At 44.9% G+C, this 26,425-nt stretch overlaps 1 long non-coding RNA gene and 1 pseudogene across 1 annotated transcript; both read left to right on the plus strand.

Moving 5' to 3' along the window:
• Nucleotides 1-14,396: 14,396 nt before the first annotated feature.
• LOC123064677 (uncharacterized) lies at nt 14,397-24,130 on the plus strand (annotated as a pseudogene).
• On the plus strand, nt 14,942-17,078 carry LOC123064678 (uncharacterized). The gene is made up of 3 exons (XR_006430770.1): nt 14,942-15,279; nt 16,589-16,705; nt 16,934-17,078. It is a non-coding gene; the product is annotated as an uncharacterized lncRNA (long non-coding RNA).
• Nucleotides 24,131-26,425: the final 2,295 nt, after the last annotated feature.

Below are 26,425 nucleotides of genomic sequence, written 5' to 3' on the forward strand. Positions count from 1 at the left end.
AACTCATCTGTTACAAAGGCATTTCATTTTTTTAAACTTATTACAACTCCAGACTTTTTGTGCATTCAGTATGCACCATTCAAAGCGACGCCATCAAATTTCAACCATTTCTGCCTTCATTTGCTATTTTTCATGCATTCAATGATTTGTTTTGAGAACTAAATGACCTGGAAATTGAAAAGCACTACAAATGAACTCTGAAAAAGTTGAAACTTGGCATGGTATCATCATTTCACCCACATAGATTGTTCAAAAAAGCAGAGAGGTTTACGGCAAAAACTGGATGCACTTCGTTTACAAACTGGACAATCTCTTTCGAAGTATTCAGGTTTCTGACGAAATTAAACTCATTTGTTACAAAGGCATTTCATTTTTTAAACTTATTATAACTCCAGACTTTTTGTGCATTCAGTATGCACCATTCAAAGCGACGCCATCAAATTTCAACCATTTCTGCCTTCATTTGCTATTTTTCATGCATTCAATGATTTGTTTTGAGAACTAAATGACCTGGAAATTGAAAAGCACTACAAATGAACTCTGAAAAAGTTGAAACTTGGCATGGTATCATCATTTCACCCACATAGATTGTTCAAAAAAGTAAAGAGGGTTACGGCAAAAACTGGATGCACTTCGTTTACAAACTGGACAATCTCTTTCGAAGTATTGAGGTTTCTGACGAAATTAAACTCATCTGTTACAAAGGCATTTCATTTTTTTAAACTTATTACAACTCCAGACTTTTTGTGCATCAGTATGCATCATTCAAAGCGACCACATCAAATTTCAACCATTCCTGCCATCATTTGATATTTTTCATGCATTTAATGATTTGTTTTGAGAACTAAATGACCTGGAAATTGAAAACCACTACAAATGAACTCTGAAAAAGTTGAAACTTGGCATGGTATCATCATTTCACCCACATAGATTGTTCAAAAAAATAGAGAGGGTTACGGCAAAAACTGGATGCACTTCGTTTACAAACTGGACAATCTCTTTCGAAGTATTCAGGTTTCGGACGAAATTAAACTCATCTGTTACAAAGGCATTTCATTTTTTTAAACTTATTACAACTCCAGACTTTTTGTGCATCAGTATGCATCATTCAAAGTGACGACATCAAATTTCAACCATTTCTGCCTTCATTTGATATTTTTCATGCATTTAATGATTTGTTTTGAGCTAAATGACACTAATTAAATTTTGTGCAGGCAGCGCACCACCTTTAGTACCGGTTGGTGCTCCAACCGATACTAAAGGATAAGCTGTTTTTTAGTCCCACCTTGCCAAGAGAGAGGGAGTAGGAGCGGTTTATAAGCCCTGGGTGCAGAGACGATGAAGAAGAGGCTCAATGCTCACGTTGCTTAGCTTCAAGCCTTTAGGAATATGGTAGATTGCACGGAGCTACGCGCAATGCAGTCTACACTATTCCAAAAGGCTTGAAGCAAATTAACGAGCATTGCACCTCTTTTTTATTTTTAATAACTTATTACAACTCCGGACTTCTTCTTTTTTATTTTTAATAACTTATTACAACTCCGGACTTCTTCTGTTATGGCAAAAGGAAGGAGGAGAAGAAGAAGAAGAAGAGGAAGAAGAAGAAGAAGAAGAGGAGGAGGAGGAAGAAGGAGAAGAGGAAGAAGAAGGAGAAGAAGAAGAAGAAGAGGAGGAGAAGAAGGAGGAGGAAGAAGAAGGACAAGAAGAAGAATAAGAAGAGGAGAAGAAGGAGGAGGAAGAAGAAGGACAAGAAGAAGAATAAGAGGAGGAAGAAAAAAATAAAGCAGAAAAGAAATAACTATATAAAAAAATTACTCAAAAATAAATAGAAGAAAATAAATAATGCAGAAAAGAAAAAAACTAATATAAAGCAAAAATATTCACAAAGAAACTAAATACGGCAAAAAAACTACTCAGAAAAAAATAGAAGAAAAAAATAAAGCAGAAAAGAAATAACTATATAAAAAAATTACTCAAAAATAAATAGAAGAAAATAAATAATGCGGAAAAGAAAAAAAATTAAAAAAAATGTTGGGGCGCTACCGGGTGAGCCTACTAGTCCTAGGGTGTGCAAATGCAGGCCCAGAAGGGCCAGGAGGCTCACCGGGCAGCGCGCCTTAGTTAGGCCCAGAAGCCTGCTATTTAGAGGAGTTCGAAAGGGCAGCCGCGGCTGGGTTTATAAACCAGTGCGGCTGCCCTTCGCTCGGCGAGGTGGGACTAAACATAGCGCACCGCGGGTGGCAGCGCATGGCCTTTAGTACCGGTTTGTGGCACAAACCGGTACTAAAGGGGGGCCTTTAGTACTGGTTGGAGCCACCAATCGGTACTAAAGGTCCTCGTTTCCCGCCGCTTGGGCTGGCCAAAATTGGCCTTTAGTACCGGTTCGTGGCTCCAACCGGTACTAAAGGCTCCCCCTATATATATGGCACTTACGAAAAATCTGTTATCGTCGCCACTTTGTTCCACGTTTCTCGCTCGATCTCGCCGACGCCGCCGCGCCGCCGTGTCGTCGCCCTCGCCGCCCCCGCCGCCCTCCGTCGTCGTCGCCGCGCGCCCCCGCCGACCGTCGTCGTCGCCGCCCCCGCCGCCCGTCGTCGTCGCCGCGCGCCCCCGGCCCGCCGCGCGCCCGTCGTCGTCTCGCTGCCCCCGGCCCGGCCGCCCGTCGTCGCCGCCCCCGGCCCGCCGCGCGCCCATCGTCGCCGCCCCCGGCCGCCCGTCGTCGCCGCCCCCGCCGCCCGTCGTCATCGCTGCCCCGCGCCACCCGTACGCGCCCTATATACGTACACACGCATACGTATACACACATGCACACACACGCACACACACACACACATACACACAGACACGTACACACAAACACACACACACGTATATACACACACACACACACATATTTTTTTACTTATTTTTTGTTTTCTATATATTTTAGATGAATTAGAACTATCTAATTTATTTTTAGTAAATATAATGCTTTTAGTTGAACTAGTTGAATTAATATATAGATCAACTAGTTTATTTTTTGAAGATGCTTAATTAGTTGAACTTGTTGAATTAATATATAGAACTAGTTTATTTTTAGAAGATGCTTAATTAGTTGAACTTGTTGAATTAATATATAGAACTAGTTTATTTTTATTAATGCTTAATTAGTTGAACTAGTTTAATTAATATAACTAGTCTATATATAATATGTTTAGATGAATTAGAACTATCTAGTTTATTTTTAGTAAATATAATGCTTTTAGTTGAACTAGTTGAATTAATATATAGATCAACTAGTTTATTTTTTGAAGATGCTTAATTAGTTGAACTTGTTGAATTAATATATAGAACTAGTTTATTTTTAGAAGATGCTTAATTAGTTGAACTTGTTGAATTAATATGTAGAACTAGTTTATTTTTAGTAAATGCTTAATTAGTTGAACTAGTTTATTTTTAGTAAATGCTTGTCACCATGGATCTTGGTGATCCTACAATCGAGCAAGAGACACCTTCGATTTGGGTCTTTGTGGATACACCTCCAGTTCTTCCCTCATGTGAGCTAAACATAGTTATTAAGTAATTTATATTGTTTATTTCAAAATATAATGTTGACAACTTATCTCCATTGACAGCTTATTTTCATTCTTCAAAGAATGTGCGGAAGATGGTAGACAGAACGTACTACACTGAAGGCTCCGAATTAACTTATCAGGAGAAAACTCATCTGGTCGGATTTTGTACTGATCTTGAGAATTACAATATCTACAATCAAACTCCTCAACATTATGGTCAATACGTGCCACTAGTGCACGTGTTGAACTACGGTAACTACTATGGAGATACCCTGGTAAGATTATTTTTTACTATTACAACATCCGTGCATCTTTTTGCACACTTCTAAAACTAGTACATCATTCCTAACTAAAAAGTTATTATTATGTTTTTCAACAGATAATCCCGAATGATTGTGTGCCTCATCTGATGTATACGCGTGGTAGCCTTCATGTTTTGAACATACGACCAGGTCGTCCTACGAATCTCAACTGTCCATACCGGGTTTCTAAAAGAAGTGGAGACATAACAATCAAAGAACGGAAAAAATGTATGGACAGTCGTAAGGAGCTTCTTGGAAGCAATAAGCAGCGAAAGGCAAGTATTGGAGACAGGATGATCGCCATTCTTCATAATGGAGAGTCAGGGTCTATATTGTTTTATGCTATTTTACCTTAAGGTTGTTTAATTAGGTCCTACCTGATACTGATGATCATGTGCTAAGAACAAATATGTAGAGTTGGGTTCGATGACTATATATGAGGATGATGATCGTATGACTTATTATTAATAACGAGTAGAAGTTGTATGATGATGCATGATTAGTAGGACTTGTTATTATATATATATATATATATATATATATATATATATATATATATATATATATATATATATGATGTAATGATGCAAAAGCATGCATGAGCATGTTATATATCTGCGGGTGCAATGAACATAGCAGCAGCGTTGACAAACAAAGCATGCATGATGTATATATGATGCATAACGTGTACAATGTGTAGTATCGTAAAATACCAGCAAACGAAAAAGAATTAAAATGGAAACACATAATTAAATGAAAAGAAATCATAAAACTAAAAACCCACCAAACCTTATCGTACCGGTTGGTGTTACCAACCGGTACTAAAGGTCTCCAGGCCCCCGGAGCTGGCTCGTGCCACGTGGTTGCCCTTTAGCACCGGTTCGTGCTGAACCGGTACTAAAGGGGGGGGGGCCTTTAGTGACCACAAATTAGTGCCGGTTGTGTAACCGGCACTATAGGGCCTTACGAACCGGTGCTAATGCCCGGTTCTGCACTAGTGTGGCTCCATTGCGTAGACGTCCCTTAGTGCGCCCTTCCATTCCCACTTGGGGATATGGGTTGCGTATATCATATTCACCGTTTTCACCTGGGGAGAAAATTTCTTCTGTCCTCCTGTGTTCAGCGGCTGGGGCTCCTCATCGTCATCACTATCCAGCCCTTTTCCTTGTTTTCGGCATTCAATTTGCCGGCCTGTTTGAACACCCAGCATTCTCTGTTGGTGTGGTTGGCTGGTTTATCGGGGGTGCCATGAATTTGACACGAGCGATCGAGTATGCGGTCCAAACTGGACGGGCCCGGATTGTTTCTTTTGAATGGTTTTTTCCGCTGACCGGACTTAGAGCTACTGAATCCGGCATTGACTGCCGTGTCTTCGGCGTTGTCGCCATTGTTGCGGCGCTTGTGTCTGTTGCGTCGTGGCTTGCAGTTGCTATCTCTGGCATCTGAAGTGCCAAGATTTCTTAATGTGCTGTTGCTACGAGCCAGCCAGCTGTCTTCGCCCGCACAAAAGCGGGTCATGAGTGTCGTGAGGGCTACCATGGACTTCGGCTTCTCTTGGCTGAGGTGTCGGGCGAGCCACTCGTCGCGGATGTTATGCTTAAAGGCCGCTAGGGCTTCGACATCCGGACAGTCGACAATTTGGTTCTTTTTAGTTAGGAACTGAGTCCAGAATTTCCTGGCTGACTCTCCGGGTTGTTGCGTTATGTGACTTAAGTCATCAGCGTCCGATGGTCGCACGTAAGTGCCCTGGAAGTTGTCAAGGAATGCGTCTTCCAGGTTCTCCCAGTTGCCAATGGAGTTTGTCGGCGAGCTATTCATCCAATGCCGAGCCGGTCCTTTGAGTTTAAGTGGGAGGTACTTGATGGCATGTAGATCATCACCGCGGGCCATGTGAATGTGGAGAAGGAAATCTTCAATCCATACCGCAGGGTCTGTTGTACCATCATATGATTCAATGTTTACGGAGCCAGCGGTTCGGCTGGCAGCTCGGGCGACGGCTGGAGAAGAAGAGATGGAGGTAGAAGAAAGGTCGGGCGCCGTTGGATTTTGATCGTACATTCGAAAAATTGACTGACCCGATTTGAAAAAGTCAATCGACTGACGTGTAGCCTCACCCGTTTAAGAAAGGGTTTTTGTCCAAAAGAATAAACTATCGAGCTAACTAAAGGGGCCTTGCGGAGTCATATATTGCGCCATTTACATCCCTAGGTATTGAGATCGAGTTATAAGTAAAACCCTAGTGTATTATGGTCGATGTAGACCCCGCTTGCTATTTGTAACACGAGGCAAAGCGAAGATGGAGTGAAGAGCCAGGCCGAAAAGAGCTGGCGTATCATCCTAAGATTTTACGAAGTCACCGTAGGCGCCTCGTAGTCGAGGAGAACGTCTCCTCCCACTGAATGCGCATCGAGGTTGGTTCATGGCCGAAAAGAGCGTTGTTGGTTGCAGGTTAGTGATTTTGTTGGCGCCGAAGAAGAGGGCAGGTCTCAGAGGGATTGTGAGGGTAATGACGGACCACTGCTTAGGCCAACTTCTACGCAGACATCCATTTTCAACTAGTTTTGTCCGTTTGGGTCGGTGAGGCCAAAAAAACCATGGCCTAACGCATGCCCGCAAACGCAAATTTTGACTGTTCGGTGTTCGTCTGGACGCATTTTTGTCCTAAATTTGGGCACAATTTGCGTCCACACGGATATGATACGTACGCGCTATGCGTCTGCTTGGTGTCCGTCTCGGGCCCACGTGTCGGCCACCAAACCACCACCCGCTGGTCATTTTTAAGCCCATGCTTGCGTTTGGGCCCGCACGTTAGCCATAAAAACTCGTCCTGTGTATCCTTTTTAATGCCACACGTGCCGTGGGGGCCCGGCCAGCCCACTTCCTCCCCTTTGACCAGCCATCTTCCTCCTCCTGTCCCCGGCTAGTCGAGATCTAACCCTAGCCGCCGCCCCACCGCTCCACCACCCGCCCACGCAACAATCCCATGTTAGTGGATCCTGGCCACGAGGGAAGCACGACCACGAGGTTGGGTCCTTATCTGGGTCGGGGCCAGCGGGAGGAGGCCCAACGGCAGGCGGCGGCACAACCGGAAGCGGCGCAGGCGGCGTTGGCGACGTGGCAGCATGTCTTTCCATGAGCGGCGCCGGAATTCGCCGACCTAACCCAAGATGATGATGACGACAAGTAGATGGGATTATTTTATGTTTTTAAGTTTTATTAATGTTATACTGGACTTCTGGTTCGTTTTTTAATTCAAAAATCCAAACCTCAAATGTTAAACGTGTCCTCTGCGTTGGGTGCAAGTACGGGCTGGTAAAAAAGGGACAAATTCCGCATCCGTTTTGGGTCTTCGTGTTGGAGCTGGCCTTAGACTTTTTCTACAGGGGAGGGAAAGGGTTCGGCTGTCATCTTTTTTTTGGGTGTCTTAGTTTTCGAATCAATCATAATAGGCACTCCCTTGGGTCACAATTATAATATGTTTTGAATATTTTAATATAAACTAATACGAAATGAAACAAGTGAAGAAATACACTAAAATGTATCTATCCTCTATATACACCTGATTCGAGAAAAAGTTAGAACATGTTATTTTTGTGAATGAAGGGAGTACCTAAACTTCTACTCCCTCGGCTCACAAATGTAAGATGTTTTAGATATTTTAATATAGATTACATATATACTAAATTGATTGAACAAACACATTAAAAATCGTCAGTATACATCTCAATCAAAAAGGATATCTTACAATATGAGAAAGAACATCTCACAGTAGTGAATGGAGATGCATATTTTGGTGATACTTTACAGATGCCAGCGCTGAAGCGTATCCCACTCTTCGGTATTCGCCCAAAACTGAAAAGAAAAGCTTGCCACACTGAACTGAACCCAAAAGTGCGGTTGTGGAGGGACTAGCCCCTGTTTCGACTGGACGGTACTGCCCCAGTACAATGTTCTCCCCATGTGCCTTCCCCAGTTACCTCAACAACATGACCCAAGGTCTGGTTATTCTGCCTTCTTTCCCCTTATACCTTAGGGCATCTCCAGCCGCGCCCCCAACAGGCTCTCCCCAGGCGATTTTGCCGCGCCGGCGTCAAAAAAAGGCCCCAGTCGCGCCCCCAAAAGCCCGTTTTTCGCCGGCTCGGGCCAAAACTGGTGCCGGCGGACCCAGGCCGAACCCGGCGCCCTGGGGGGTGCTTGGGGAGCCGGCGCAAGCGAAAAAGGCGCGTGGGCCCGCACTGGAGGCGACCCGAGGGCCTTTTCCCGCCGTTTCTTGACACTTTTCTCGCTTCTCTCCCGCTCGCTCGCCTTCCTCCCGCCATTCTCTCCCCTTCTCCCGCCAAACCCCCTCCCGCTCGCCTTCCGCTGCCATGCCGCCGAAGAAGTACTCCATGCCGCGCGCGGCGGCAACCGCGACTGGCGCCGTGACCCAGCCGAAGCAGAGGAAGCCGAGGGCGCCGCCATCGAAGCCACCGGGCCTGTCGAACGCCGAGTGGAGGGTGGAAGTTCAGCGGCGCAAAGCAGTCACCGCCGACAGGCGGAACAGGGCCATAGCCAAGAAGGCCCGCGACAACGCGGCGCGCGCGGCGGCGTCTTCCTCATCGGTCGACCAGGCGGGGATGAATCCACCCGTCGTCAGCCACGCCCAGTACGTACGCGCCCTGGGGACAGCAAGGCGCCGGATCTCCATGGGGTTCATCATCGCCCGGCTACACCGACGGCGACGCGCACGGCGGGTTCAACCCAAACGTGACCTTCCCTCATGGTCACCCCGCTACGCGCACGCCCTCGCCCGCCTTCGTCGGCGTGCAGTACCCTCCATACAACTACTCGCCGCCCGCCGCCTACGCGTCCACACCGACGCCCCATCTCTACCGTGGACCGCTACCCTTCTCGCACCTCGGCGACGCTGACGACACGGGAGCCGACATGGACGACATCGTCGCGACAGGATCGGCCGCGGCCGCCACGTCTCCCGGGTTCGCCACCCAGGACGAGGTAGTGGACCTCAGCGGTGACATGGAGGCCGAGCTCGGCTACGTCTATGGCGACGATGCGCAGGAACCCAAGGAGGACGAGGAGGAGGAGGAGGAGGAGGAGGAGCCGGCTCCTGTTCCGACGAAGGGGCACCAGAAGAAGAAGAAGCGGGCGGCTAGGTCGGCCGAACCGCGCATCAAGTGGACGTCCAAGGAGGAGGAATGCCTCGCCGAAGCATGGAAAGTCGTCTGCCTCGACCCGACCACCGGCGCGAACCAGAGCTTCGAGGCGTACTGGGACCGCATCAAGGCCGAGTTCGACGAGCGGAAGCTCGTCGACCCCTACTTCAAAGGCGTCTACATGCAGCGCGGCTCCAAGGCGATGGCGAACCATTGGGGGCGTATCCAGTTGGCGTGCAATAAATGGCATGGAATCGTCGAGGAGGTCGCGGCTCGCCCGGAGAGCGGCGCCAGCGTTGAGGATCAGGTACGCACGCCATTCGCCCGCATATCTTCGTCCCCTACGCCCGCCGCCCGCCAACTGTTCGTCCCTCCGCGCAGCTGCTGCGTACGTTCGCCATGTATCGGGGCGACAACCAAGACGCCGACTTCAAGCACCTCCACGTCTACAAGCGCATTGACAAGTGCGAGAAGTGGGCAGAAGTCCGGCGTGCCCTCGACAAGGCCAAGGAGACATACAAGCTGGACGCGACGACTCCGGGCGCGTCAGAGGGGCGGCCGGACGGCCACAAATTGGCAAAGAAGGGGAAAAACGCCGACGCGGCAACCGCGCGAGTGCAGGAGTCCATCAAGCATTGCCTCGCCGACGCCCAGGCCCGGGCCGTCCTACGCAAAGAGAAGACCGAGGCGCGGTGGTCGGCGCTAATGAAGAACAACGCCATCAAGCTCGACCTGCTCCGGACGAACGTCGCCGCGAAGAAGAGGAACACCGACATGCCTTTTCTGATGGGCGGGACGGACATGCTCCAGAGCAACGACGAGAAGCTCAAGGTGTGGTACCTGGTGCAGCGCGGCCTCATCCTGAACGAGCTGCCGACGGGAACGCCGACGACGCCCACGACCACACGGACGCCAAGCCCGAGCGACGCCTCTACATCGCCGCCCAGCAGTGTCGAAGCCGCGCCGACGCAGCCCAGCACCGAAGCAGCTCCGACACCGCCGAGCTCGCGCACGCCGACTCCGCCAACGCCTGGAACCAACCCCGCCGAGTGAACCGACCCCGCCGAGGCGGCGGCGCTCTGTTTTTTGTAACGCCAGACTACGTCCGATCGCCGGATTTGCGGCGTCTTTTGAGAGCGGGAACGACCAAGTTTGAATTTCCCGCATCCTGGGGGGCGTGACTGGGAGCTAGCTCGCCCCAGGGGCCGAACTAGCGCCGGCACGCCCCAGGCCGCTCTATTTAGGCGCCCTGGGGGCCCGAACGGCTGGAGATGCCCTTATGTCATATGATTTACTCAGCATTATATCTTTTGAACTCTTGGTTGGTTAAGTGTTTACTCAGGACAACTATGTTTTAGTTTTGACATTATTGACATTAGACTGTTTGTGTTCATTACATTTAGCTGTTCGTCAAACTTGAAAATCAAGAGCCAGTTCAGTAACCTTCATGAGTTTATGTTTCATGCTGCGGTTAGTTGCAAGTATGCAAGGTGAAACAGCTGCAGATACTGTCAATGCAGAGAGTCAAGATGACTCGGGATCTTTGCGAGATGATTGGTACATTACTTCTTTTATTGGCATAGTGCTTATGTGATGTGAGGCGGTGACGAGCCAACTCGTTCTGTTCCTCAAATCAACCAGGGGAAAATTTGCATTTTACTCTGAATTGCATATTTCGGAGACTGTCAGTCTGGTTCTTTTTTGGCAATTATTAGTAAACAAGTTGGAATATAACCATTCATGGCAGAGCCTCTCGGTTTGGCATAGAGTCAATACGACTCCTGATTTCTGTGGAACGATTACTTTGATAAGCCCACTCCTCGAATTACTAGTTTTTTATGGGATTAATTTGGTTGTAATATACCACATCTTCAGGTGCTTAAAGTTTGGGACGTGCTAGGCGCCATCCACCTGTAGCTGGGAAAAGAACATCCGCCTCAGCAGCCACCCGATGTGTTCGCTAGTGACCATCGGATTGGATCCTCTTGTGCCGTCCTTTCCGCACGCATCCAAGTTTGCATTCTCGTGCTTGCTTACTGCTCGCGAAGCTGCAAGCATTATTCGGCTGGCCCCGCCGCATGTCTGCATGCAACTTGCAGATGCAGGCCATCAACGCAGCACAACCCACAAGACCACGTCATGATCACTCTCCGTTTCGAAAAAAAAAAACGTCATGATCACTCACAAACAATAACAACGGTTACACACCACCGCGACAACCCATTGCTGTACCCGATGCTGGCCTCGCAACGTCTTGCTGTTGTAGCATCTTTCAGCAACCGTGGCCGCATCGCGGGCTCGTCGGAGCACCGCCCACAGCACGGCGGCGTCTCCCTGCAGCACCGGTTTCCTGCAACGACGCCGCATCGTAGTCGCCTGGCCACTTGAAGCACTGCTTCTACCCTTGGAAGCAACACTTGCAGCATGATTTGGCTGCGTCACAGAATGCTTCGTCGCTGTGTACATTGAAGCATTGCCAGAGCGTCATGGCATGCCTCATTGTTGTGTACGTCAAGGCAAGCACGCGTGGACACATCGTGGCGGCCATCCATGTCATCATGGTCATCGAAGCATTGTCATAGCCATTGAATCATGCCTCGCAGCATGGTTGTGGCCATCGACATTGTTGCAGCACGCCTCATTGCCATGGTTGTCGAAGCATTGTTCTGGCCGTTGAAGCACACCTCACAACACCAACATGGCGTCAACGATGTCGCGGCACGGTCGTCGAAGAATCGCCGGTGAGGGGGAGAGGGAAGGCATCGGGTTGCAGCAGCGGTGGCTGCTGCCACCATCCCGTTGCATTGCAGCATTGACCGCGGCTGCGGCTCCGGCGAGCTGTGTGGTTGCAGCACCGGTCGTGGCTACAACACCGGCTAGCTCTGCGGTTGCAACACCGGTTGAGATTACGATGCCAGCGAGCTCCGCGGTTGCAGCACCGACTGAGACTACGATGTCGAAGAGCTCTGCGGTTGCAGCACCGGTCGTGGCTACAACACCGGTGAGCTCTGCGGTTGCAAAACACCGGTTGAGATTACGATGCCGGCGAGCTCCGCGGTTGCAGCACCGACTGAGACTACGATGTTGGCGAGCTCTGCTGTTGCAGCATGACGGCATCTATGAACACCCGTTTTGCGGCACCGACTGGGACTTGTCACGACCTATGTAGTTGAAACGACATCGACCACTGGCTATGCCCACAATACTACCCATGTTTTGTGTGGTGGGGGGGGGGAGGATTGTACTGTACCTAATTCCTTCTCTGGCTTTAGTCATCAACCAAGACTCTGCGGAGCAATCTGTGCCCTGTTCCCAACATCGCCGCACAGCCTCACAACATCGTCGGCCGTGCTGCTTGCAATACCGATCGACACCTCGTAGTAGGAGCCTCCCGGTAGCCTCCCCGTAGCATCGCCAATCCCACACGCACTGGCAGTCAACAACACGCAGAAGCTGAGCTCCGGGCATGTCCACACTCGCGGCACTGCGTCCTCATGGCTCGCAGCTCTAGCCGCCCTTTGCAGCAGTATCTCCCGGTCATGGGGAGTTGCTCTCTCTCCTCATGTTCTCTTGGGGATTCATGTGGTACCGATTGGACGGCAGCCGTTAGGGGTAGGTGCTTCCATGGATGCATGCTACTACAAGGAAGGAGCCCACTTGGGAGATCTAGTCTGTTGCAAACGAGAGAAACTATGGGAGATGGCGCCGAGAGAATATGGGAGAGATGGCTCGATGAATTGGGGAAGAAACGTGTGGCTGAGCGGTGTTCACTGGAGAAGACAAGGACGAGGGAGACCCACGCGTGCGCGGGACCACTAGACACGTGGCGAGCGTAGGAAGCGGATGTCGCGAGCGTGTTTGCAGCCGGCTGTAACGAATCAATTCCCTTAAAGTTTTGATTCATGTCAGAGAATGTCAGTTTGGCATAGAGTCAAGATGACTCGTGATTTCTGTGGAATGATTGGTAAATGACTTCAATAATTAGTGTCATGCTTATGGGGTTCGAAGCCGTTATGTGCCAACTTGTTCCGTTTCTCCAATCAATCAGGAAAAACACATTTTAATTTGCATTTTCTCCCAGTTGCATTCGTTGGCAGACTGTCACTGTCAGTTTTTTTTCAATTAGGAAACAAGTCTGAAGAACCACTCGTTGGATGTGATGGAGGAATCTTGGAAGAACAGGAAATTCAAGCCGGCCACAGGATAAGAGGCAAGTTGCATTTCTTGTTCATGTTGATCTACGTCTATGTTACGTATTTACTTCATTATCTATGTTATGCACTGTTTTCTTGGTACCGTTTGAATGATATGTTATCTCGTGCCTACCACGACATATTTATTATGTAAAAGATATCCAGAGAACAAGTACTTTGAGATTCCCCCCCCCCCCCCCCCCCATAAAAAAAATGCCCCCTTGAGAAGTTGTATCATCTCCTTCCACATTTTTTGTATGTAACTCTTCCTTTGTCGAATAAATTGCAGGGCCTGAGATGGGCAACCCAGTGGACAAATACTTTAAGAGGTAACTCGTGCATTGCTATCTTTACCTGTATTTGAATTTTCATTTTCATGACATCGTGTTGATATCTGCTGCTGCTGTTGGCTGCCTGTTGCCAGGATGAATGCTTCACAGTGTGCTCTGCAAGTGCTGTTGACTCAACGCTGGTTCAGGGAACTTGGTAATTGATAAGTCCACTCCTTGAAATACTACTTTTTTATGGGATTGATTTGGTTGTAATATACCACATCTTCAGGTGCAGATGTTCATGCTGAGAGTTTTGATTCTGAATTAATCTCCTTACTACCTCTGCAAATGTCTTCTCAGTTTAATCTGCAGCATTGCTGTAAATTCTTGTTCAAGTCAATAATACTATTATTGGAGATTTTGTTGAGCAAGCATATCCGCTAAATTGTTACAGAACAATTGTTTGCTTCTGCGTAAATTGTGAATTGACCGTGATGACCAAAATATTCACATGTATTTGGTGTTTGGTCCTTTGCAGATGAATGGTTGGATTCTCAGGGATCAGCTTGCGATGCATGCTGCAAATCACTACCTTACTGGTGTCCAGCATCAGCTCTGTGTTTTGATATTAAGGCAGACTTGCAGGCTTAGTTAGTCCTGGTTTTCATATTCCGAGTCCACCATTGTGTTCTTTTTGGTAAACCTTTGTCCTCAACTTCGTATCATTTTCTATCTTCAAACTGTGCACACATCTTCCCTCCAGAGCTTCAAATTGTTTTTTGAAGTTTCTTGAAATACGACGCAGCCGTCACTAGCGTATTTGTATTCCAAAATATGAACTGTTTAGTTACATAGATCCTTAAAAAAATTGGTGCAGGTGGTAAACTATGCTTCCTATAGTGGTGATGGAGAAGGTGCTTCCATGGCTGTAGATTCCTGCTTACGGTATGTATGTGTGTGTGTATATACGAGGAAAATTTATGAACTGCACTTTGTTTGTGTGACTATATAACGCCTCTTGTTTCCCTAGAGCTTTGGACGGTTTCTATAAACTACTGAAGCAGTCACCTCTGAGTGATCCATCAACAACTGAAGCCATGAACACTACAAGGATACCCCCTATAAAGCAACACATATTCTACATCGTTTTGACTATTCGTTGCAAAATTCATAGTAGATACGCATATAAGCGATGTACCATATGCGTTGTAGACTTGCAGCTCGTGGCCATGTTCGTGCTGCAACAAATCTTATATGTTGCGAGGTATTGGTTGCAAATCGCATCTATTACAATACTCCAAATATACATAATTAGAAATAAATAATGATTCAGCACAAAAAGAAATTAATTAGACACGCCCGCACACATAATGAATGTGGCGCGAAAATCTTTCTTTTAGGGATTTGTGGCGCGAAAATATGTGCTAACCGACCGAGCAAAACCAAATTGCGCGGAGTCCACCACTTTTATTCTCCGATCTAGATTGATATTCTCCTTCAAGTCCGGATCGATCTAGGTCTACTACGACACAAATCGATCATCCAATCTCCTCTCGCTGAGCGGGAAGGCTGGAAGGCGGCGACGGCCCGGGGAGCGGCGGGAAGGCGGAGACGGACAGGGGAGGGTGGCTTTGCGTGCAGCGAAGAAGGAGAAGCAGCAAGGCCGCGGCAGGAAGGCTGCAAGTCGTCTGCTAGCATCCCCTACTCCTCTGCCCGCCCCTCCAGCCTGCCCACTGGCGGCGCTCTACTCCTTCGGCCACCCATCTTCTCCTTCACCGTGTACGACGGCAAGACTAACCTCTGAGGTAACCCTCTTCTTCCCTCATTCCCATCTCCTCTCATCTAGTGACCTACTTGTGGGCACCTTGAGACATGGCCGTGAGATGTGGGGGATTTGGTAGATGATGAAGGGGATGGATCGTCAGATTGGACAGATGGATCCATCCCCCTGTCTTTGTGATCAAATCATTTGAGAGAGAGGAGCTGCAGGCTTGTTACAGTTTCAGAGATGTACTGTACCACTAGGGCTATGTTCAGTTGTTTGGGGTTTGTTCCCAATAGGGAATTAATCACCATGGGGTTTGTGTGAAACCTCTGTTTGTCACTCTAATCTCTGTTGGGGTTTGACCCATATCCCTCTTAATCCCTGTCAACTTCATTGTTGTTCAGTTGGTCAGGGATTGAACAAAATTTGTACAGGAATACAGTTTAAATGTTGCACTAAGTAAACATTCATATCTCAATTCAGTTTGTACAAGGAATGTTTGAAATATTCAGAAAATGTAGCGTAAGCATTGCACTGAGTAAACATTCATCTCTGAAATGAACAATTAAGTTCTGTTTCTAATGTGAGTAAACGTTCAGGGAATGTATTCCTCCTCCCTTCTATTTCTAATGCGATCCCTTACTGTCATATCCATTGTGAAAACATTTAAGTTCTAGTTTTAGTATAGAGTACATGTATATATGGGAGTAAGTCAACACTAGTGAACATAATCAGAACAAGGACCCTATCTGTAACATAATAGGAACATATATGTTTTAATTCTTATAAAGCAAACGCACAAGAGTCTCTACAAAATATAACAGATGTCTGCTAAACTTAACGACGACTTTAGGAATCTTTATCGAGTAGTACTCTGAATCAAGTGTTGGTTTTTCTATCCAAATTTGCATAAGAAGGACAAGATGAGAGACGATTGCATGAACCTCTATATTTTCATATGTTAAGAGTAATACTTGGACCTATTTCCAATTTGTTGGAGTACATACACCTATGTCATTTGTTGACAAGAAGATTATATCTACTTCAGAGTATTTTCTGAAACACAAGTGGAAAATAGTTTGAAACTGCACAAAGATGCACCTTGATTAAACTTCTTCTTAACTTCCATTTGTTTCCCTTGACATGTGAATCAATGCTTTTGTTTTATTTTTGCTCGAGTGTTTGTTGTGTTCAGCTCAGCTCAGTTCGTTGCCGGTTTCAGTCAACCAAGAAAGAAAAAGGAAATCCTTGACTTTTTGTGTATATTTCGTATGTCGTATGTTCAAAATATTTTTGCTTTTAGTGAATTGTCAGATCAAAGGATTCAAATTTGTTCAACATGGTTCCAGGTGTTTGGGAATAGTTAAACTTTGGCAGCTGCTGCTGGTGTTGTATCATGATGGAAATTCAGTCGATCAGCAATTGAATTCGACTATTTGAACATGCTAGCTGCTGTCATACAAGAGGTGAAGGGTAGTTATACTGTTTACTGCTTGTGATGTACTATGTGTTCACAAATTTTACCTAGATGTATTATGTGTTCACAAATTTACTTTCATTCTGTTACGCTGGATACAATACCACAATAAAGGTCAGCTTCCAGTGTGATTCTGTTATTTCCATTCTTAGTATCATTGCCACAACCTATGTCGTTTTGGACATGAAACTTACTACTCTACTGCTTCTTCATGCAGGTTTGATGGATAAAGAAAGTCACCGATCTGAAAATGTGGAGCCTAGTTGAAGTGATGAATTCATTACTGTTATTTGCTATTTATTTTTATGTCCATGTACTTTATAATTTGGACAAGAAGATTTGTAGGTGTGACTGCTCTAAAGTGTCCGTACTTGATCTCAAATACGTTGGTGTTGGTTGTTCTGTTTCCTAAACATTCTTACACATGTTACTGTCAAAGAAAAAACATTCTTACACATGTTCATATGTACCTACATCTGGGTTGTTGCTTATCTCATAATCATCATAGAAGTGTTAAATAGGCTGGCTCCATGAAATCGATCAATACATTGGTGTTGGTTGTCTCCTTGCCAATATATCATGAGGGCATCTCTAACTTGGGAGGGGAACAACAATAGAGTGTTAGTGTTGATCTCTTTGCACCAGAATAATGTAGCTACAGCTTTTTTTCAGTTAGCTGTAGCGTTTCTTCAGTTAACTGTGCTTTTCTTCAGTTAGCACGACAAATACCCTGTTCAGCACGTCGCAAATAATCTTTCTTGTGTTGTGCATGTCTCTGTTCATTGCCACTCTGTTGGCGTGAGTTGAATTCAGTTCATCGTTGATCCACCGTGAGTCCATCCTAGCCTGATTGCCAAAGCATACCGCGAACGTCTGGTCACATTTGGAATGGAATTTAACAAAAAATATTATGCAAATTAAGAGAAAATGAACAACTTTTATTCAAACTTAAATATTCGTTCCATACAGCCGGACTATAATTTTGTCCAGACAATTAAAACTTCTAAAAAAACTTAACCTCCCCTATACTTGATGGTGATCTCATATGCCTGGTCGGGCTGGCCGGTGGCACCTCCGTCGTTGCCGTCGGAGTCGGGCTTCCAGCGGCAGAAGACTGCGGAGTCACGGTAAGGCTTCCCAACTGCCGCCTGGAGCTTGCAGATGATTCTATTCACTTGCTCCTGCGCCATGTGTAGTGTGGCCGCAGCCACCAGGGACATGGGCGCAGGGAGAGACAGACGGCGACGCGGTGATCTTGCTTGGAGACCACTGCTTGCCATACTTCAGCATCTTCTCGTTGAGTTGGCGGAGACGACACTTTCTCATCTTCGTTGTGGTCTTCGACTGGTCGATGACCCGGTCCATCGTGTCTAGTCACATCTCTCCGACAAATGTCACATGCGTATGGTTCGCATGCGGCACGGGCGGCGCTCTTATCCAACCAGCCACTTCAATGCCTGTCCCAATGACAGCCCGTGTCCGCTCTGGGCCCGCATGGATGTAGCATGCAGAGCGGAAGTGCATTTGCGCGTGAAAGGGGGCCGGTGCGGGAGATGTTTTTTGGTGGTTTCGGGTTGTCCATGCGTAAGTGGCGGCGGTCCAGGCGCCCACAAAGGCCCCCATTGTTTGCATCCATTTTGTGAGATTTCGAACTACCTGAATGGTCCGCGGACTAATGGGGTATCGTGTTGGATGGCAAACTATGTTAGGACACGTACGTCGATCTGGACGTTTGCAATGTTTTGAGGGTCCACACTAGCGCTGACCAGTGGCGGAGGTAGAGGGTGGCCAGGGTGGGCCATGGCCCACCCTAAGATTTGGAAATAACTTTTATATCATTGGAGGAGGGATAAAAATAAAAGAAAAAATAAATGTATATGTATAGTATGCACTGCTGGCCCACCCTGGCCCAGTGGGCTAGGTCCGCCACTGGCGCTGACCTCCAAAATGGATACACTCTTTACCCGTAGACTGGTCCGAACTGGTCCAAAGACAGTGATGTGGTAGCTGGCCATACAACCGTGCTCACATCCATTTCAAAAACAAATTAGAACGAACCGGACGAATTTCACCAAACACTACGCAATTCATTAAATTTAATTTGTACTTTACATAAAACTAACGATATTTCATCCGTCTAACTAAAAACTAAATTTCATTCGTAGTTTACATAAAACTTACGATATTCCATCCGTCTAACTAAAAACTAAAAAAAGCACTAGGTTAACTTGTAGCGGGCAGTGACCTCATACGCGTGGCCACCCTGACCGGACGTACTGTTGTCATCGTCCGTTTAGTCCTTCAAGCAGCAAAAGGGCGCTGGGGTGCGACAGCCCTGCCGGCTGCCGCCTGGCGCTCGCAGAGGAGCCGCTCTGCTTCCTCTTGCACCGCGCGGAGGGCCTCCGCGGCCAATGCCGGTCTCGACCATGGTGCCCGGGGCGGTAATGAAGGTGTGTCGCTTAGCGACCACTCTTTGCTGATCCTAGCGAGCGACCTATCCAGGCGGCGGCGACGGCACCCCGCGACCTTCTCCGCGTTGGTGATGGAGCGGTCACGGATCTTGGCCTCTGCCAGGTTTAGATCCTCGCGGACCCAAGCCGACGTCGCGTCGAAATTGGCAAACACGAAGCGGCCCGCCGCGTTGTGCTACTCCGGTCGTGTTGCCTGCCTGGTCGCCCTCTACTCGGTCGACACGATGGCCCGCGACGAGGAGTCGGCTCCGCTGCAGCCACCGAGGTAGTTGGTGAGGCAGTCGTGCGGCTTCGCAATCGCCAGCGGCACCTCCTCCTTGACGGACTTCTCGTGCCAGTTGTGGCACTGTGGTGACGTCGGCCGGTCGATCCAGACATAATGGTTGTGTGACGGCGAGGACGGCTCCACCTTCATGCGACGCCCGATCTAGACGCCGCAGTTGCATGGGGAGGGCTTCTCCACAAACCGATGGGGATCATGTTGGATGGCAAAATGTGTCCGGACCCCTTGGTCCGGAAGGATGCGAGTCGTTAGGGATCTAGATGGAGATGCCCTTTGACCTCATATAAGTTCCTAAATATAAGTTCCTTGTTGGTATCTCTAAAAAGATTTATATTTACGAACAGAGGGCAGTAGGTTGGAACATGGAAGATAAGAAATTTGTTGTGTTTTGGATTAATTTTTTCTATTGTTTGAGCAATAGAATTCATTTTTACTTCCACACATGTTGCACTAAAATTGTACAAACATAGAAGAAGCACATTCTGTTTAATGCAAATATATGTACACGTGCGTGTCATGGGCCAGATGATAATAACAAAAAATATAATTTGTTTCGCTCTAAATTATTAGTCTCACTCGTATTTTTTTTTTGGTTTTGCTTCAATTTTTTCCCTTTCCCTCCGTTCTCTCTTGCCAATAGCGACTAATCTGTCAAAGAAAAAGTTAAGTAGGCGCGCTTCATTACCATGGCCCCATGTCTCATAGCCATCCAGGATAGAGACTAACATCGGTCAAACAGATTGCGATGAGGTAACTGTGCAAATAAAATCGGAAACCTCCCCTCATATCAGTACGGTTCCCTTCCTCGTCTCGCGCTGGATCCATCGCACGCCCGGCGGCCGGTGGCGGAGGCATCACCACAAGCTGAGCAAGGTTAGTTGCCGACCTACTCCCCCACAATTATTCTCTCTTGCTCCCTATTCCACCGATCTGTGCTCTTAATCAATTCACGACTCTCTTGCAAGGCAAATCCGGCTCGTAGATTGTTTAGATCCGGCTGGTACGTGGTGGTAACAATCCTGCGTGTTCATCTAGTAAGTGCCCTGCTCCCTATCCCTCATTGCTGCAATTCATGCCCTCCATATTGGTTCTCAGCTTTTTTTTTCTTCACCCACCGACGGATATACATAGAGATCAGATCACGATTCTAGTTTAATCTGAAATTGATTCAGTGTTCAGTTTACTCATTGCCAAAGTTTTCACTGTCAGTTGACTGAAAACTTTTTCAATCAGATTTTCCGGCCAATTGGTGCCTGACAATTTGTTCCTGTTTGTACTTGTCATCAGTATGTCGATGTCAATTTTATCTTCCGGTCCCGCTAGTGTTTCTCCATTGAGTTGCTTCAGTCTAATGACAAAAAAAACAAAGAAACATGAAACACTTATCAGATTATATCAATGCTATTGTAAAATTGAGACCACCACCAATTACTCTGGCCAAATAACAATGAATCATAGTAAAAGCACACTGTAAAATGAATCAAAATGTCATTGTTATTAGTACTTTAGTATGAGACTAGGAGCAGCAAAATATACTTGGATGCTCTGGTTCAAATTTACTATAGCTACACAGTAGAATTACAGTACTTTCTACACTGTAAATCATACAATAGATACACTGTGGACAAAACATCATTAGTTTAAGGAGCAACAGAACAACTATGAGCCTAATGGTTCAAAATGTATTACACTTTGCATAGCAATTACATTTCTTTTTACACTAACAAATTATACAGAAGATGCATTTAGTGAAAAAACTGGGTGTAGCAAACAAGCTCCCATGCTAGGGTTTACAATTATTTAAAACTTTGTGGTAGAATACACTCGCACACATGCCAAATAAAGTAGTTTAGTACCTGTTGGTAGCAGCAAACAAAATTCAGCAAAAAACACTAGGAAAAATAAACCATTTAGGACTAAAGTTGAGAATTACTATAGCTTTGCAGTAGAGTTGCATTTCTAGTGACACTGTGAATATAAACAAAATGTACCGTAAGAATAACAAAAATTACTAAATCGTTGCTTGGGAATTATAGTTTTTTTAGACTGTGTTATATATATTTTAGTTTATGAAACAACCTATATTGTACGTTACACAATTTATTTAAACTTTTGGTCATTGTCATGTTGCAGCACATATGTCTCACACAAGAATCAACGTTGTTGAATCTAATGAGGACTATATGACAGAAGAACCAATCAAACATCATAATTCTGTTGAAAAAAATGTTGAATCATCTGATGTCTAAGAAATAACTACTAATGATAAAGAAGGTTTCACAGATTGGGATGATGCTGATGTAGATGAAAATGAAGATGGTAAGTTTGCTCATTCCTTATTGATTGCAATATATGATTATTCATTATAGTAACATATAATTCATGGTTCATAATGGTTACAGTGCACGGCAACTAGAAAAAGGTTCTGCTGCACATGAGGTATCTCCATAGTCTGATATACCAAATTATGATCAAACTATAGTGCTCCCATGTTTATGTGTGTTTACTTATTGCTTTGTGAATGTTGTCCAGAACCAAGAAACTTTTGATCAGAATTTCAGTACACGGCAAGGGAAAATAAATGCTGCTGCACTCAAGGTATATTTCCATTACCATATACAATATTTCAATATATATCGCTTCGATGTTTATGTATCTACTAGTCGTGTTGCTATTAGAATGTTGTTCAGAACAAAGATACTTTGCTTGAGAATGTCAGTGTACGTGTGGGAGAAAAACTTCTACTGCGAACAAGCTAGTATCTTTTCGTAACCAGATACATATTTTGCTCAAACTATAGTGCTAGCTTGTTTATACCTTTATTACCTCTACTTTGCTATAAGAGTGTTGTCCAGACAAAAAACAAAAAACAAAAAAGCTACTAATGCAACCAGTAAGAGAGATCAAAGTTGTTCGCTGAGTTTGTTCGGTGCTAGTGAACTACTTGTAAGACTGCTCAAATTCATTTCATATGTTCCCCTATTTTGTCTGTCTTGTCATGGGTGATGAAGATGATTCTGCCAATGGTAACTTTGATTTCTCTAACATGCAGGAACTAAAGTATTCTTGAAGAGCCTGAAAAATCACAACTAGGACGTAGCTCTTGGTACGATTGTAAGTTGTGATCCTAAATTTAAACTTGATGGTGCTGAAATTAGAAATGGATTCTGGGCAGTGCATGTCGATATGGCACTTGTGAAAACTGAAAATTTGGTATGGAGTTGAAAAAACTGCAATACTCTCGGTAATGCATAAAAAAACTAATATCTTGCCTCTATTACTACTTGCATCATGGCAATCTTTGTGTATTAACAACTCATTTTGTTATCTTGTTTGTAGATTCAAAAGAAATGGATGACTATATGGTGTGTGGAAAGTATACTGCAATGATGATGTTGATGTTCCGGTTCATGATGATGATGATGATGATGATGGATGCTTTCAGTTTTAGTTAAGTTGTAGGGATGGCGTATATTGGATGTTGTTCCTCCTTGATTTTTAGTTAAGTTGTAGGGAAGTTGTTGATGGATGCTTTCAATGTAAGTTTTGTTGTTAATAAAATAGTCAGATTATGCATCACATTTGGATGATGTTCCTCCTGTAATATACACTATTGTAATCCAACAGTTCTATCTAATATATGATTTCTTCCTCTCTGAGTATATTATCTTGTTTTCTTTCATTTCAAATATATAATTATCACCATTATGCGGAACATTAATTTAATCGCTAATAATATATAACAACAACAATAATGATAATGATATTATTATTATTATTATTATTATTATTATTATTATTATTATTATTATTATTATTATTATTATTATTATGCACATTATATATGAACCAACACTTGAAGCGTTGGAAATTCTTTGTTGCAAGCAATGGGATTTTGAGTCATGTACGTTAAGCACCAACATATAATAGTGTTGTACGAGTCCACTTTATCTGTTGTAGTCCTGCAACGGTCCCCTTTACCAACGCCAATATAAGTGTTGCATTATGCGCTAGCAACACTGGATAAGGCAACGCATCCCAAACCGTTGGTAAAGTCATCAGCAACGCATATATGGAGTTTTAGATACGGAAAAAGGCGTTGCTATAGGGGGGTCCTGTTGTAGTGGAAGCGTCAAATCAGGGTTGTCCTTGCTGCTCTAGACAGGTACTGCCACTCGAAACTGAAAAATAAAATCCGTCTCTACTCCCAAATCAGAAGAACCATTTACTGACCCATTCTTTTCCGCACTTTTTCCATCTTTTCAGTATCTTGGAATTTGTACCGCTAAACCGTATGCCAAGGAGCATACAGAAGGTGCTTGTAGATGTCTGCCTGGAACGAAAAGAAAAGACACTAGTATGTGAACATTTGTAGAAGGCAGGCCATACAGAGGATGAATCTGACGAATGGCAGCAATGGGGATCAGACTCGGGGGATGAATCGGATGAATGGCAGCAAGGGTCATCCGACTCGGAGGATGAATCTGATGAATGGCAGCGAGTGGCACCCGACTCGGATAACTCCCTAGATACCCGTGGGGAGAAGCAGGCACAGGTTCTGGATCGCCGATCAGGGCACTCGTATTGGCTGTATTTTGTTGGCTGCGTATTGGTAGTGATCGCTGCATGAGCGTTGAGTCATCTCACTTTAATGTCATAGAGCCAGTATCTTGTTATTCTCTCTCTGCCAGAATTATGTCAATCAAAAGGAAAAGGATAAGAGAGAGCATATTGTAGGAGCTCCTGTGCCGTGCATGTAAAAAGGTAGGGTTCTGAAAAACTAGTGTTAAATGAAGGTATATATAGGTGGTGGTTAATGTATCAGCCTGATCCCTGCTGCCAGCTTTTGTTCTTGTTCCTTTTCCTGAATCAGATAGATTTGATCTTGAACCTGAAGGACATCTGTGGCTATATGTTGTATCTGCTTCCGGGCTCTCACAGGTTCAGATGGCACTGACAAGGTGTTGTGATCACTTTAAGCTGCTCAGCAAGTTAGGGAAAGGAAAAACAATGGTTGGGAGTATTTGCAAATAACCACTAGGTCGTGCTAAACTGCTAATATAACTGTCCACTATAAGGAAACAGTACTATTTGACCCTTTCTTTAGTTATTAAGATATATAATTATATACCCAAAATAATTTACATGAAAATGAAAGAATAAAATTGTAAATGAAAACTTAAAACTAGTGAAAACAACCCCGAATGGTTTATTAAAATTGGAAAAAGCTCGCAGAAATGTTTTTTTTTTCTAAATTTGAGAAAATTTAATCGATTTGAAAAAAGTTCATTTATTTTGAAAAAAACTATATGAACTTTGGAGTAAGTTGGCGATTTGAAAAAAAGTTGAACGGTTTTAAAGAAGTTCACTAAATTTGGAGTAAGTTGGCGATTTGAAAAAAAGTTCACGAGCTAAAAGACCATGCATTTGAAAAAAGTTGAACCATTTTAAAAAAAGTCCATCGGTTTTGAAGAAAAATTCATGAATTTGAAAAACAAATTCATGAATTTTGAAAAATACTTAATCCTTTAATTTTGAAGAAAAGTTCACAAATTTGGAAAAAGTTCACGGGTTTAAATAAAGTTCATCGATTTTAAGAAAAAACAGTTCACCAATTTGAAAAAAGTTCATGTATTTTTTAAACAACGAATTCTAAAAATGTATCCATTTTAAAAAAGTGCACGAATTCAAAAAAAGGTCACTGGGTTTTGAAAAAAAGGACACAGATTTGAGAAAAGTTCATTGATTTTGATAAAAGTTTCGAATTTGGAGAAGTTCACTATGTTAAAGAAAAGAAAAGAAAAATGAACAAAAAAGGAAAAATAACCGGAGTAAAAACCAGGAAAAACCCGTAAAAGAACAGATTTCTGAAGGTACCGAATAAGTAGACAAAAGGGTTGGTAAGCACAGCACCCTTAGTTGGTTACCTTGTTGTTCTTATGGAGACTATGTCATGAAACAATTCTAACAGCCGGGGTGCTACACCACCGGAATATGTCTACTACGAGTGTGTGCGCTTTCTGTTCAGCACAAGATGACTGGAAGCACGCACTAGTAGATTGCGTGATGGCCAGGAGTGTATGGTCACTTTGTTCGGAGGAGATGGTGGAGACCATGCTGGGCAATCTTTCTATGGATGCAAAAAACTGGATTTTCACACTGCATGAATCGTTGCAGCAAGGGGAATTCATAAGAATGGTGGTGACACTTTGGGCAATCTGGCGAGCAAGAAGAAGAGCTATATATGAAGAGATATTTGATAGTCCTTTTACTACTAACTCTTTCATACTCTCTTTTTTGAGGGACTTGGAGATGATCGATAGACGAGCGAGCAGTGCTACGCGTGCTCGCGTGGGACAACATACATGGATACCTCCGCAAGAGGGTCATGCAAAGATGAATGTGGACGCGGCAGTGTCCCAGCAAGGGGAGTTTGGTGCCGTGGGAGCAGTGTGCCGAGACCACAGGGGAGTTTTCTTGGGTGCTTCGATCTTAAAAATCAAGTTTATAACAGATGTGAGCACACTAGAGGCAATAGCAGTGAGGAAAGGCCAATCTCTGGCTGAGGATCTATATGAGAACTCCATTCAAATTGCTACAGATTGCAAGAGGGTGGTCGAAGATGTCCAGAAGAACTCGGCGGCTGGCTATGGAGCTATAGTGCATGAAATAATTCTTCGTGCAAACTCTTTCCATTCATGTAAAGTAGTTCATGAGTTTAGGAGCTCGAATTTCGAGGCTCACAATCTCGCTAGATATGCTTTGTCCTTAGATTATGGTCGTCATGTGTGGCTAGGACAACCAGGAGATCTTGATTTTCTTCCTGTAAACATTTTGGTGGATGAATAAAAGCATGCGAGATTGTCTAAAAAAAAGTTGGTTACCTTGTTTTGAAAGTAAACAGTATAGTTGACATTTTGAATCACAGCACCCGTAGTAGTTTTTGAAGGTAAAA

This window comes from Triticum aestivum, chromosome 3B, assembly GCF_018294505.1.
Source record: "Triticum aestivum cultivar Chinese Spring chromosome 3B, IWGSC CS RefSeq v2.1, whole genome shotgun sequence".
Taxonomy (NCBI): domain Eukaryota; kingdom Viridiplantae; phylum Streptophyta; class Magnoliopsida; order Poales; family Poaceae; genus Triticum; species Triticum aestivum.